Source organism: Manis javanica, chromosome 1 (assembly GCF_040802235.1).
Source record: "Manis javanica isolate MJ-LG chromosome 1, MJ_LKY, whole genome shotgun sequence".
NCBI lineage: Eukaryota > Metazoa > Chordata > Mammalia > Pholidota > Manidae > Manis > Manis javanica.
In genome coordinates this window covers 221,438,299-221,453,854 of record NC_133156.1, presented here as the reverse complement: position 1 = coordinate 221,453,854, position 15,556 = coordinate 221,438,299, and positions in this window count along the sequence as shown.

Below are 15,556 nucleotides of genomic sequence, written 5' to 3'. Positions count from 1 at the left end.
GGCCAGCCGCCGGCCCGCTGGTATCTTGTCACCTGTGGCTGTCTCCAGCTTTTCGCACCTCAAACTCGACCCCTCGAGTGTTTGAAGGTCTTTTGTGTGAGACCCGGCGCTTCCGCCGCATCCTCCAGTGTGTCAGCCCCCCTCCCTCCCCGCCGCGCCTTCATATTCCACGAACCTCTCCCTATTCGGTTCAATTAAAGTTGGCTAGCATTTTTTCTGAGCTCACCAAGTACCTCGCCAGGCCTGGTGAGGCCTATACGAGTAGAATCTGAGAGACAAAATGAAAACCTCAACCTGTGACGTTTGCCTCAATACGATGCAGAAAGGTTTGGTACAGTCTTTGCTGGGGGAGAAGCAATAAAAAAGGAGGAAGAAGCTGTTGGTTTAAGTCCTCAGGGTGCCCCACGGGTGCATTAGGCCCGCGGAGAAGGGAATAATGTTACAAGGTTGCAGGGGTGAGGAGAGAGAGAGAATGTGAACTGTTTGGGGGAGGATTTCCGAGGAAGCTGGCTGGCCTTGTTGGAAAGTGATTTTAAGTGGTAATATTATAATGACAGGTTAGAGATGGTAAGTGCCAGGATGGGTGAGTTGGAGCTCACAGTTAACCTGGTGTGGCATTTGAAACTGTTGGTTTAGTCTTTGTGTGCCCCGTGGATTGGAGAAAGTCTGGAGACTTGGTTAAAGGGCTCATCATCTAAGCATGAGAAGAGAAGGGCTGGGACTAAGGCGGTGGTGGCAGTGGGAATACAGATGAAGGAACAAATTAGTCAAGAAATTGACAGGATTTAGTAACAGACTGGATTCCGGGGATGGAAGGGAAAAGAGAAATTCTCCAATTTATGACTAGATTGATTCTTTTACAATATAAATCATGGCTTCCTCTTTTCAGATAGTTCAAATGCCTTAGCATAGTTTACCAGACCCTTCATGCTTGAACTAATTCTAGCATGTCTGCCACTTTCCATTCCAATGCAATTCAATGCTTCAGCAGCATGTCTTTGAGTTCCTGCAAAGCCATGCTTTCCTCTTCCTAGACATTCACCCATGGAAAACACCTCCACACCCACCCCCTTCATCATCACTTCCTCCAGGAAGTCTTCTCTAATATCTCTAGGCTAGTTTGGATCCCCTACTTGTTTGTTTGTCTTTGCTGATAGATTATACAACTTTACGAAGACAAACTGCATCCAACTTACCATTCATTGTATACCCCAGCATTCCTAGGACAATTCTTGAATGTGCTCAATAGTATTTGAATGTTTGTTGAATGAATGAATAACACCAAGGTTTTGACCCTGAATAACAAAAAAAAAACCCAAAAAGTTCTGGTGCGATTGGTAGGGTATGTTAGGTTGGGAGAAAATGGGTTCAGTTTAAGGTCACAATTAGATATACAAACATTGAAAATATTTAAGTTAGGCTATGAGGGTAGCAGAAGGTGTTAATTAGGCTTGTAGGTCATCATGAATCTGGATGAGATCTCTGACCGACAGTGTAAAGGGAATATGAAATCACTCAGCCTCTTTTTTTTTTAAAGAATGGAATGTGACATTGTGAAAAAAGCATGAGTTTTGACATATATTAGATATGTGGTCTTTCACAAGTTACTTAGTCTCTCTCAGGCTCAGTTCCTCATGTGTAAAGCAGACAATATCTGCTTCCCCAGATTGCTTTAAGGATAAGAGCAGCTGAATATAAAGTGCCAAGTTTGCATAAATGTATTATTATTCAACCAAAAGACTACCATTTATTAAATATTCACATACATATGCTAAATATGGGATAGAAATAACATTAAGTTATTTTAAATTATGTTCACAAAAATAGGAGATGGCCTGAAACAAAATGAAAGAAAAATGGACTAAGAAAAAGTGGAAAGTATGACTCAAGCTAAAAATAAGGACTGGGAGGGCAGTGATGTCTTAGAGAGGGGGAATGGAGATAGTAAGCAGGCTCATGGAAAGTTGGGAAAAGAGACAAAGAAAATGAAGATTATGCTCTCCCTACTCCATCCCCACTTTGCCCAAAACTACTACAGTACATTTCCAGGGACACCAGGCTTTAATAGGATGCAAAAAAAAATTTTTTTTGACTAAAAAAAACTGTTACATTCACTGATTGATTTTCCTGAGTCTGTCTTTAAAGTATGAGGCTCAAAAATCTAACTAATCAAACATGATGACAGATGTACCTCCTGAACACATACTTTCAGGGCTGGCCTGAATGAACATGTACTTTAAGGGTTCTAAAATATGTACCAAGTTCATTCAGAAGGGATAAAGACATGGAATTGGTTAGTTGTGGACAGATAATAATTCTAAGCATTTGGCAATTCCTAAATATATTCAAAATTATATATCTTAGTATCACCTTTGCTTTATTGAAAAGATCAAAGATCACTAGGTTGCTTATATTTTTTTATCAAATGGTCAAATACTGAAGATAAACTGACAAAATACCATTTTTTTTACAGTTTGCTTATTTTATTATTGCATACCTGAAGAACATTGTGAATTTTTTTTTTGAGAGGGCATCTCTCATATTTATTGATCAAATGGTTGTTAACAACAATAAAATTCTGTATAGGGGAGTCAATGCTCAATGCACAATCATTAATCCACCCCCAGCCTAATTCTCGTCAGTCTCCAATCTTCTGAAGCATAACGAACAAGTTCTTACATGGTGAACAAATTCTTACATAGTGAATAAGTTCTTACATGGTGAACAGTACAAGGGCAGTCATCACAGAAACTTTTGGTTTTGATCACGCATTATGAACTATAAACAATCAGGTCAAATATGAATATTCATTTGATTTTTATACTTGATTTATATGTGAATCTCACATTTCTCCCTTTATTATTATTATTATTTTTTAATAAAATGCTGAAGTGGTAGGTAGATGCAAGATAAAGGTAGAAAACATAGTTTAGTGTTGTAAGAGAGCAAATGTAGATGATCAGGTGTGTGCCTGTAGACTGTTAATCCAAGCTAGACAAGGGCAATAAAACATCCACGGATGCAGAAGATTTCTCTCAAAACAGGGGGGGGTGAGGTTCTAAGCCTCACCTCTGTTGATCCCCAATTTCTCACCTGATGGCCCCCCTGCGACTGTGCCTGTCTTAGGTTGTTCCTCCCTTGAGGAATCTTACCCGTCTCTTGCTAACCAGTCATCTTCCAGGGCCATACAGGGAAATGTAAAGTTGGTAAATGAGAGAGAAGCCATATTGTTTGAAAAGCTTAGCTTTTTACTTTGCAAATTTATGCCCTGTGGCTTCTATGCCCAGCATTTGTCTTGAGGTATCTTTACCACTTGGAGGAGTTATGATACTCGGTAAATTCGATATGAGGCATGAATTCTATTTAAGGGTTGTAATTAGGAAGGAAGAAGAAAAGCTATAGAGGTAGTAGATGGAAGAAACCATGGAAAGATTGATTATTTCTTTGACATATCTTCTTGTAGAGTAACTTAAGCATGAAAATACTAACCATTTTTAAAAGCTTTTTTGTGTGTTTCTATTAGTCTCTCATGAGCCTCTTTCCAGCTACCTCTCATGAAAAAAATGAGAAAAGCAAAGAAAGTGGTTTAAAGTGTTTTTCAAACAGGAGAAATTGTGAACCACTGAGACATACTTCTGCAGTCCCAAAAGATTCAAGGTACCGCAGGCCAGGCAATGTTGCCTTAAAATTTGAATGCTAACTTCAGAGTATAATGTGAAGCCAGTTCAATTATTAACTTAAATGTAAACTCAGAATCACTCAAAAATATAAAGTGTCAATCCAGATGATCCCAAATATGCTATGTTTATATTATAAAATTTAGAGCACAAAGTTTTAAAATTCTCATAGAAGATTCACAGTGCCTTGGAAATACAAGACCCCCCAGAAGGTAACAGACTACAGATTAAGAAAACTGACCTGCATATGGAAGATAATAAGTAAAGAGAGCTTGAGAAAAAGGCAATAAATTGGGAAATAGGTCCTCCTAGGCTTCCCATCCTCCACTCCCCCAAAACCTCCTACCCCATCCCGTCACCCCCAGCCTAGGCTTTTCCTTGGGTTCCATATTTTGTTTTTGATCCTTCATTTGTTTCCTTCATATCTTGTTCCTGATGATATTATGCTATTCATAAAATATTACCTTTGAAGTTCAGCAGTTTGATGCTGTATTCCTCTGTGTGATTAAAGGTAAAAGATTGGTCCAGGGAAGGCAAAAAAGTGTGGGGGCAAGATTTAGGGCTAAGGAAGAAGGAATACAGACATTTGAAGTTACTAGAAAAATGATGAGAAAAAGTCCTGTTCTGAGGTTCTGGGCTAGCCCATACTCTTCATAAGAAACTTCTCTAAAGACAGAAAAATGTTATATTTCACAGTTCCAGTTTTATATTTCTAGAAGTTAAGACATAAATTCATCTTGAAACAGTTTGCTATTATTCAAGGAAATCACCAGAATGGGCACTTAACACATATTTACAGGAATACCCACTTTTATTCTAAAGAAAACTGTGAAATGACCATTAAGCAAAATTCAGATGTTTCAGACTGAGATGCTAGGGTTAATTTATTTATTAGTAATTAAAATGCTTCACAGTATGTGCCCTTGCAAAGAAAGATGTTTTTTCCCCCTGAAATAAGAACATAGACTGGAATACCTCTTTAAATCCTTATTTGTTCTTAAGAAATTATACATGTTTTTATCCAAGTGTCTGCTCACAGGTGATCACAAAACTGGAGCTTCCCTGAGAAGTATGCCAGTCTTACCTTCACGCCTTATATAAGACGACAGACTGGCCTGAACCACTGGTAGCTCACAAAATGGTGTTATGTAAAGGCAGATTATCCAAAGACTGAAGAGCATCAGTGACTCTTGAAAATGCATCAAGCAGGCCAAGGTGGAAGGTAAGTTTTTTCCTCTAAGTGTAGTCCCTCAGTCATTCTAGAGTGGAAATAAGTAGGTCTTGAACTGGAAAAGATTCTCTTTGGCCCCATGCCTGTTGCTGGCATTAGGATTCCAAGATGTAGCACAGTTTACAGATTCCTGATAGGAAAGTGGGCCAGCTATGCCGGTTTTGGCTTATCAGGAATCTGAAGAATAGACACCTCTAGTGGCAGTGGTGAGCTGCTTTTTTTTTTTTTTTTAATGTCTTTGCCTCTATGTCTTATTAAATAGCCTGGACTGAACTGAGCTTTGGGGAGTTAAGTGAGTAGCTCTATATCCAGTGGATGGGGCCATGTGGAGAACCTGAAAGAGGTGGTGTCAAGTTTAAGAGCAGCCGAGTTTGGAGTACAGGCAGCTGGCAAGTGATAGTAATTTCTAGGGAGGATCTGTGGCACACTTACCCTTCCTCAGGGATTCCTCAGAATACTTTAGTAAGAGATTTTTTTACTTTGCTTTAATTTACTTTGCTGTATTGGCAGCTGTGAAGTGAGAACACACAAGGTGAGTCTGACAGATTGGCCCCAGAGAACCACAGTGTTACTTAGAAAAATCCTGCTGCTTCTCATAATCATGAGGGCAAAAGTTCTTAACTGAGGTTCACATTCAGAGTAATGAATAACTCACATTGGTAATTCTTGGCTCTACACTTTGCTAGGGATAGACAATAGTAACAGGAAACCTGCCAGTAGGATTCCTACTATCCTGTCCACCAAAATGGCTTTTTCTTCTCTGGAAGATTGTTCTACCTACTCCTCTCAAACGGTTCTTTCCTCAACCTTGGTAGTTTCTTCACATGTATGTTTAGCTTATTATGCAGGCAAACCTAGAGATGATCCTTCTGCAGAGCCCTGTAGTTATTTCTCTGTAGAGCTCTGTCCTTTCTGACACTCTGCCCCGCAAATTTTAGCCATCTGGGCCTCCCTGAACTCCACATTCAGTCTTCTCAATGTGGTGAGATTGTCAGGCTCTGTTTTGGTTTCCTGTCTGTACAAAGTAGCCTGAAAACCTCTTCTAGGCAGTGAGGTGGCGGCAGGGGGGATCTTCTAGGATTCACTTCATATGTTTCCCTTCTCTCAGGGATCACTATATCTTGCATTGTCTGAAAACTCTTGCTTCATATGTTTTAGTTTTCTAGATGATTGAGGCAGGAGGGTAAATTTGGTCCCTGTTATACTATTATGGCCACAAGTGGGAGTTTTCCGAAGCAGTTTTATAAATTGTTATTTATAAATAGATCTTTCAGTGAGATTGGGTGAGTGGTTTTAAAAAAAAGTCCCTTAATTGTTTCTGGTATCAAAATGTATTTTGCCCTGATTCCTTAATGATAGTTTGGCTGGGGATAAAATTCTACATTTATTGGGAAGTCTTGTCAGTCTTACTGTTGTTCTGTAGGTAACCTGTTTTTTTCTCCCATGTCTGGTAGCTCTTACAATTTTCCCTTTATCTTGATGTTATGTAAATGTCCCTATGATGTGCCTCAGCATATGTTTATTTTATTAGTGCTAAAAGCTTATTTTTAAAATTTGAAGACTAATGTTGTGCATCAACACTTAAATTTCTTATGATTTCAAACACTATTTCACCATTATTCTCTCTCTATTCTTCTTGAAATCTCATTATATATATTTAAGCCCTCAGTCTATCTTTTCTCTTAACTCTGTATGTTCTAAGTCTCTGGGATGCATTTCTGGGTGAGCTAATTTATTCTCCCTTTCATTATACCAGTTTAGAGCTCTTACTAACCTTTAATTTTCACTATTTTGTTTCTCTTTGTCACAAAAAAATCAAGCAAGGAGTTCCTTTGTTTGTTTTTGGAAAAGGCTTTTGTCACTCTTGGCCAAGCTTGCTCCCATAATAAGCAAGTGCCCTTATCAGATTCTTTGTCTAGTGTTTTCACTCTCTTAAGAATATTCTCCTTGTAGAGTCTTTTCTCTCCCAGATGTAAGAAACTTTGTAAAAACAAGGATTAAATTTCAAAGTGAACAGCTAGAGTTAAGGTGAAGAGAAGAAAAATAACACTTATGCTAGAATCTTCAACTCTTGCTGTTAAAAAGTGAGGCAGATGATCAGAAGAGAAACTGGGGACCAACAGAGGGGAGGCTTAGAACCTCACCCTCCCTGTTTTGAGAGAAATCTTCTGCATCCGTGGATGTCTTGTTGCCCTTGTCTAGCTTGGATTAATACTTAGTCTATAGGCACACACCTGATCATCTACATTTGCCCTCTTACAGCACTAAATTATGTTTTCTACCTTTATCTTGCATCTACCTACCACTTCAGCATTTTATTAAAAAGATAATAATAATAATAATAAGGGAGAAATGTGGGATTCACATATAAATCATGTATAAAAATCAAGCGAATAATCATATCTGACTTGATTGTTTATAGTTCATGATGCGTGATCAAAACTGAAAGTTTCTGTGATATGACTGCCCTTGCACTGTTCACCATGTAAGAACTTATTCACTATGTAAGACCTTGTTCACCATGTAAGAACTTGTTTGTTATGCTTCAGAAGATTGGAGACTGTTGAGATATAGGCTTGGGGGTGATTAATGACTGTGCATTGAGTCCCCTATACAGAATTTTATTGTTGTTAACAACCATTTGATCAATAAATATGAGAGATGCCCTCTCAAAAAAATATATATATATATAATAAAAAAAAGTGAGGCAGATGTCCAAAATATATAAAGAACTGACATGCCTCAACACCCAAAAGGCAAATAACCCTACTAAAAAAATAGGCGGAGGATATGAACAGACACTTTTCCAAAGAGAAATTCAGATGGCCAACAGGCACACGAAAAGATGCTCCACATCGCTATCAGGGAAATGCACATTAAAACCACAATGAGATATCACCTCACACCAGTTAGGATGGCTAACATCGAAAAGACTAGGAACAACAAATGCTGGTGAGGATGCAGAGAAAGGGGAACCCTCCTACATTGCTGGTGGGAATGTAAACTAGTTCAACCATTGTGGAAAGCAACATTGAGGTTCCTCAAAAAACTAAAAATAGAAACACCATTTGCCCCAGGAATTCCACTCCTGGGAATTTACCCAAAGAAAACAAGTTCTCAGATTCAAAAAGACATCTGTACCCCTATGTTTATTGCAGCACTATTTACAGTAGTCAAGATACAGAAGCAACCTAAGTGGCCATCAGTAGATGAACGGATAAAGAAGATGTGGTACATATACACAATTGATACTATTCAGCCATAAGAAAGAAACAAACCCTACCATTTGCAACAACATGGATGGAGCTAGAGGGAATTATGCTCAGTGAAATAAGTCAGGCAGAGAAAGAGAAATACCAAATGATTTCCCTCATTTGTGGAGTATAACAATGAAGTAAAACTGAAGGAAGGAAATAGCAGCAGACTCACAGACTCCAAGACGGGACTAGCGGTTACCAAAGGAGAGGAGTGGGGAAGGATGGGTGGGGAGGCAGGGAGAAGGGGATTGAGGGGTATCATGATTAGTGCTCATGGTGTGTGTGTGGGGTCATGGGGAAGCAGTGTAGCACAAAGACAAGTAGGGGCTCTGTGGCATCTTACTACACTGATAGACAGTGACTGCAATGGAGTATGGGGGGGACTAGATAATAAGGGTGAATGTAGTAACCACATTGTTTTTCTTGTGAAACCTTCATAAGATTGTATATCAATGATACCTTAATAAAATAAATATATAAAATAAAATGCATGAGCTGAAGGCATTACATTTATCTCTAGCCAGGGAGACGGCATAGCTACTGGAGAGAGCGCCAGAGGTCACCTGGCTCCCTTGCTAACAGCTTCCTCTCCTAACTTCCTGGGAGATGAGGGCCTACAACTGCAGTGAACAGAACAGAGCTTTCAGAGTTTACCAAGAGTGCACTTGCAGTTGTGAAATATAAGTTGCTGACAGTACCATCTCCTGGCTACACCAACCACCACATACATATGATCTGTACCCCACAAAATATAAAAAATGAAAAAAGTGAGGGATATGTCACAAAATTTGGAGTGGAAAATCCTAGGTTTTATGGTACAATTTCTTCTGAAACTGAAGAGTCAGAAAAGAAGTAGTTTTCAGTCTACTCTGGACTGTTCTTCCCTCCCTTAACTACTAGTTGAATTCCTACTAATCCTTTAAAACCCAAGCCAGATAGGCATCAGCCTTGTTCTCTGGGAAATCTTATGTATTAGCTTCCTATAGCTGGTGTAACAAATTATCACAGACTTGGTGGCTTACAGTGCCACAACTTTATTCTCTACAGTTCTGGAGGCCAGATATCTGAAATTAGTTTCATTAATTTAAAATTAAGGTGTTGGGTAGTCCTGGTTCCTGCTGGAGAGTGTAAGGAAGAATCCATTTCCTTGACTTTTCTAGCTTCTGGAGGCTGCCTGCATTCCTTGGCATCACTCCAACCTCTTGCTTCCCTGCTTACATTTCTTTTCCTTCTGTAAAATCTCCCTCTGCCTTCCTCTTTTATGGACACTTGTGATAATTATGTTGAGTGCATATCCTGATAATACAAGATAATCTCATCGTTGCAAAATCACAATCACATCTGCAAAGTCCCTTTTGCCATAATGAGGTGAGATTCACATTCCAGGGATCAGGACATGGATTTCTTTGGTGGCCTTTATTCAGCCTACCACATCTCAGGTTATCTTTCTTCTGTGAAGTCAATCAAGTCCTTCTCTATTCAGTGTATGGAGCTTTATACATACTACTGTTGTAGCACTTAAGTATTGTTAACTTTTTGTTTACACAACTATCCTTCCAAATAAATATGAGCTCTTTGAGGACAGGACCTTTGTCTTATTCATTTGTTACCCTACAGCCTAACATGGGTGCCTGGCACATAGTCAGCCCTAATTAAATACTTGCTTAATTGAATTGTATTTTGCTCTGTGATTCAAGCTTGGCAGTATGCTCTGAGCTGTTAAATAGTGGACTCTCAGACTAGTCCTTTTAACTAGTGTTAAAAGGAATCTCCCAAGGCCTTTCCTAATAGACTGAATCTATGTTTTTTTAGAAAATGATTTTAGATTTGGGGAAGTTGTCTATTACTACAACAAAGGTAAATTTAAGTATATGAAAACAAATAGAAAAGGTTTACAGTAGGCTTTTTAACCCAGAAAAAGCTGTGGAATGACCTGACAATTATTTTAAATTCACAACACCCCTGTGAAATATGACAGGTATTACCTTTATGCCAGTGAAATATTGAGCAAAACAAATAATAAATGAATTTGATTTGAACATAATTGAATACAACTGGGGAAATCAAATAATCTCAGGTGAATCCTTAACTTAGATGGAATGTTTTTTTGTTGTTGTTTCCCAGGGCCCCTATTTATCTATTATGCTTATCTTAGAAGTTGACTCAATTTCTTATGACATGACATAGAGGTATAGAGCTAAATAATTTCCCCACTTAATGAATGAAGCTCAGAGGCCTAAGTTCTGAGACAACATCCCAAGGAATCATTCCTAGACAGGGATAAGTTGTGAACTAGAGTGATGGCTACCACCTTTCAGCCTAATGACAGGCCAGGCTACCTGCATCAGAATTACCTGGGACAATTCTTAGACATGCAGATACCCCAGGTCCTTCTCCTCCCCCCATATTCAGACTCAATTGTTCCAGGGAGGGTCCTGGGAATATGTATGTTTTAAAGCATCTTAGATAATTCATAATTATCAGGCTTCTTTTAGTTTGAAGCCCTGAAGAAATGTAAATGCCAACCTTGAGGCAAAGCAGCATTTTTGTTCATTATGTCTTCAGCTTGAAAAGAGAGGCTCTTTTGGAAGAAAGGTTCCACATTACATTCCTTGAGGAATGATCAGATTGGAGGCAGACTAGTGAGTCTCACACTGAGGAAGAAAGCTTAGAGCAGAAACTCAATAGATTTTCCAATTGCCCTGATCTGTGGAAACCAAGATTGTAAAAGAATCTGAATAATTTTACTGAGGTATGATTTTCACACCACAAAATACACTCACTGTGAATTCAATGATTTTTAATAAATTTATAGAGTAGTGTAACCAGCATGTCAAAATGCAAGCTATACTTGGGAGATGAGGTCATCAAGTCACTTGAGGAGTTTAAAATTAGGCAAATAGATATGAGTAGTCTCAAGGCACTACTTTTCTTTATTCTACAATTATTTGATAAATTGTTAAATATTGTTTCTTTTTTTGAATAAAAATATGTACTTAAGGTACAAAATTCAAAGAGCATAAATGGGTATATAAAATGTCTCCTTTTGACTGTTGAGAATTAGGCTTGGGGTTGATTAATGATTGTGCATTGAGTCCCCTGTACAGAATTTTATTGTTGTTAACAACCATTTGATCAATAAATATGAGAGATGCCCTCTCAAAAAAAAAAAGAAGTCTCCTTTCTTCCCTGTCACCTAGCTATCTGGTTTCTATTCCTAATAATTGGTTCTTGAGATAGATTACTGACTTGAAGTGGAAATCTTTAGGCAAATAAAATTTGAAGTGACAGTGGAGCATCCAGTATTATCTTGGAACTTGGGCAAAAAGTGCTAGAGGTAAATAAAAATATCATTCAGATGACACATTGGATGCTCATCAATGGATATATTTTCTAAAGGATGGTGTAGAGAGAATAAAGAATATAACTGGGTACATTAACAGTTAGGTGGGAAGAATAGAAAGTAAAGACAGAGAAGAAAAAATTAGGATAAGAAGTTGAGAGAGAAATGAAATAAATCAGTATTATGAAAGTAAGAGGAGTTTTAAGAATGTGCAGTTCAGTGGTCCCAAATGCTAAAGAGGTCATTCAGAATGAGGAATGAGAAAGAGCTTTTGGAGTAGATGTTTATAATAAACTGAGAGTAAAGATTCAGTAGAGAAAGAGGATAGGATTCACATTCTAGGAGATTGGAAAAACAATGGGATTTTCCTAATATACAAAGAGCTCTTGCAAACCAATAAGAAAAAGATGATCAACCCAGTAAAAAATACAGAAAGAACATGAAACAGGAAATACACTAAAAAGGAAATGCATTTGAGGAATAAACATATGAAAACAATGGTGCTGCTACAACTGGACATCCAAATGCAAAAATAATGAATCTAGACACAAATCTTACACCCTTCTCAAAAATCAACTCAAAGGGATCATAGACCTAAATGCAAAATGCAAAACTATAAAACTCCAGCAAGATAACATAGAAGAAAACCTAGATGATCTCAGGTATAGTGATGCCTTTTTAGATACAACACCAAAGACATGATCCATGAAAGAAAGAATTGATAAACTGGACTTCAGTAAAAGTAATAATGTCTGCTCTGCTAAAGACAATATCAAGAGAATTAGAAGACAAGCCACAAACTGGGAGAAAATAGTTGCAAAAGACACACATGTTAAATGACTGTAATCCAAAATACATGGAGAACTCTTAAATCTCAACAGTAAGAAAACAATCTGATTTAAAAATGGGCCAAAGACCTTAACAGACACCTCACCAAAGAAAATATATAGCTGGCAAATAAGCATATGAAAAGATGCTTCACATCATGCATCATCAGGGGAATGAAAATTAAAACAATGAGAAACCACTACACAATCCAATAACACTAACAACATCAAATGTTGATGAGAATGTGGAGCAACAGGAACTCTTATACATTGCTAGTGGGAATACAGAATGGTACAACCACTTGGAACATTGATGGTTTCTTATAAAACTAAACATACTCTTAACATACAATCCAGAAATTGCACTTCATGATATTTACCCAAAGAAGTTGAAAACTTATGTCCACACGAAGACCTGCACATCAATGTTTATAGAAGTTTTATTTATAATTGCCAAAACTTGGAGGAATCCAAGATGTCCTTCAGTAGGTAAATGGATAAATAAACTGATACATCCAGGCAGTGGAATATTATTGGGTGCTAAAATGAAATGACCTATCATGCCATGAAAAGACATAAAGGAATCTTAAATGAATATTGCTAAGTGAAAGGAGCCAATATGAAAAGACTACATAATGTATGATTCCCACTGTATGATTTCCTTATGCATGACATTCTGGAAAAGGCAAAACTGGAGACAAGATTAACGGTTGCCAGGGATGGATAGGCAGAGCACAGGATTTTTAGGGTAGTAAAAACACTCTGTATGATATTATAATGATGGATATATGACAATATATGTTTGTCCAAACCCATAGAATATACAACACCAAGAGTGAACCTTAAGGAAAACTTCAGGTTTGGGGTCAGTGTAGGTTCGTCCTTAATAAAAATGGATACCATCTGTTGAGTGACGTTGATAATGGGGAGGCTATGCTTATGTGGGGGCAGGGACTATATGGGAAATCTCTGTACCTTCTCAATTTTGTTGGAAACTGAAAACTGCTCTAAAAAAATTCTTTAAAAAAAAAAGATGTGTAACTTTACTCCTAATTAGATATATGTAAATTTTCATAGAGGGTATCTTTTTTTTCTCCCTTAAAATATCACCAAAGTTGAAAGGATTGGTAATACCCAATGTTGGTAAGGATGTTGGGAAGCAGGAACACTAATATACTCTGGGTGGTTAGTGTTATTTGATATCTTTTTGAAGAGCAACTTGGCAATGTCTACCCAAATTAAATTGTTCTTAGCTTTTGATTTGGCAATTCCACTTTTAAGAATGTATAAAAGTCATTTTCACAAGTAGGCAAAGGTGTGTAGGAGGATGTTCATTACAGCTTTTTTATGATAGTAAATGTTGGAAATAACCCCAATATCTCCTGGTAGTTACTAATTAAACATTGGCACACTTGGACAAAGGGCTACTCTATAGTGTTAAAAAATTAAAGTAGTACTATATGTGCAGCCATGGAAAAATAATGAAAAGAGTAAATTGAAAAAGATTATGTAGTATAAGCTAGCTGTTATTTTAAATTATATACACATGTTAATACATACATAGTAGAAAACCATGAAGAAATATATATTAAAATCTTAATTATTTTGGTGAAGTAGAATTATAAGAGAATTTCATTTTCTATAGCAATGTTAATTCAAATATTCACAGGGATGTTGTGAGGATGAAATGAGTTAATATGTCATAAGGCAATTAAAATGATCATAAGTAGCACATAGTAGCTACTATATAAATATGTCATACTATATTAAATATTTTGAAATATTTTGATTTTTCAGTAAGCATGAGCATATTTTTTTAAGCAGGAAAAAATAAATGAGGTGGTGAAAATGCGGGCAGTATTTGAGCATTGTAAACATGAATGAAATGTTAAAATGAGATTTTGAGGATGCCAATGGATCCTCTAAGTATATATGAAAGAAGGAGCTAGTTGAAAGGGAAAGATTGATAATGCTAAGCCCTGGCAGAAGAAAATGGAAAATATAATATCAGCTGATACTTAATGAATGTTTACCATGGTGAGGTGTTCCAGTTGCTTTGGATTCGACGAGGAGGAAAGGTTAATCTGAGGAGGTGGAAGGACACACCTGTCCTTTGAAGGTTAGAAGAAAGATTCTTAACCTGGACACCCTGAAATTATATGTTAAATTTGGAGGCCAAATACATTTTTTAAATATACAAAACAAAGTTCAGAACTTTCATCAGATTTCTGAAAGTTTGAGACCTCTTTTTCAAAGGTTGAAGGATGAAAGACTAGTTTTAAAGATAATTATTTTGAGGTGAAGCGAGAAGAAAACGAAAGAGGGCTTTTGCCAGGTGCAGTATCCTTCTTCCTATCAGTTATGTAGGATTAGAAATTCTCTTTAAGGAAGTGAAATTTTGTGACTGATATTCCGAAGTTTTTGTGATTGATTTATCCTCCTCCCTCCGTAAGACGTATCTATTGGCCTAGTGAACGAACTTCTGTTCCTCAGGCTCCACGTTTAGTGTTGACGATCAATGGGCTCACCCAGAATCTATCACCTTTTCACCTCCTCGCAGTCAATCTAAATTATTTCTAAACATATTTTCAAGTATGTCTTCTACGAATCTTACTGTTTCGGATTCTAGATTTGGCTCTTCTCAACTTTTGGTGAAACGCTTAATGCCTCTGATTCAGTTTTATGCATTTGTCAACTATCACTGAATGATTAATTTCAACTTCTTATGAGGATCAAATGAGAGAACATTTGTGAAAACCTCATAGATTTTTGGCAGATAGTGCTTTGCAATCATGAAGCGTTAACTATTAATTTTCAGTGTTAACGTGTTATGTAATTTTTAAAAGCTTTCTGAAGAACTGGTGTCCTGTGCACACTCGCCCCAAATCAAGTGGGTGGGTGCTCCTCTCGGATTGAGGCTACTACGTCTTTCCCTCCTTTTGTCTTTTAGTTGGAGTAGAACTGTCATGGCGCCTTCAAGAAGAAGGGGAAGGCCTTCCTTTCGCCCAGCAGAATCACTGGGGGCATCTGGACTGGACGGAGGGGTGGACACAGAGACGAGCCCCAGTTGGGATTGAGAAATCTCAAACCCTCCGAGAGGTATCGGCTGGACAGGCTGAAGAGGAGGAGACAGAGTTGAAGACCGTGTCTGCAAGCTACAGTCTATCCGGGGCACCGCCCACCCTGGTCTCATTGTCCAATGGAAACCCAGTGGCAGTGCG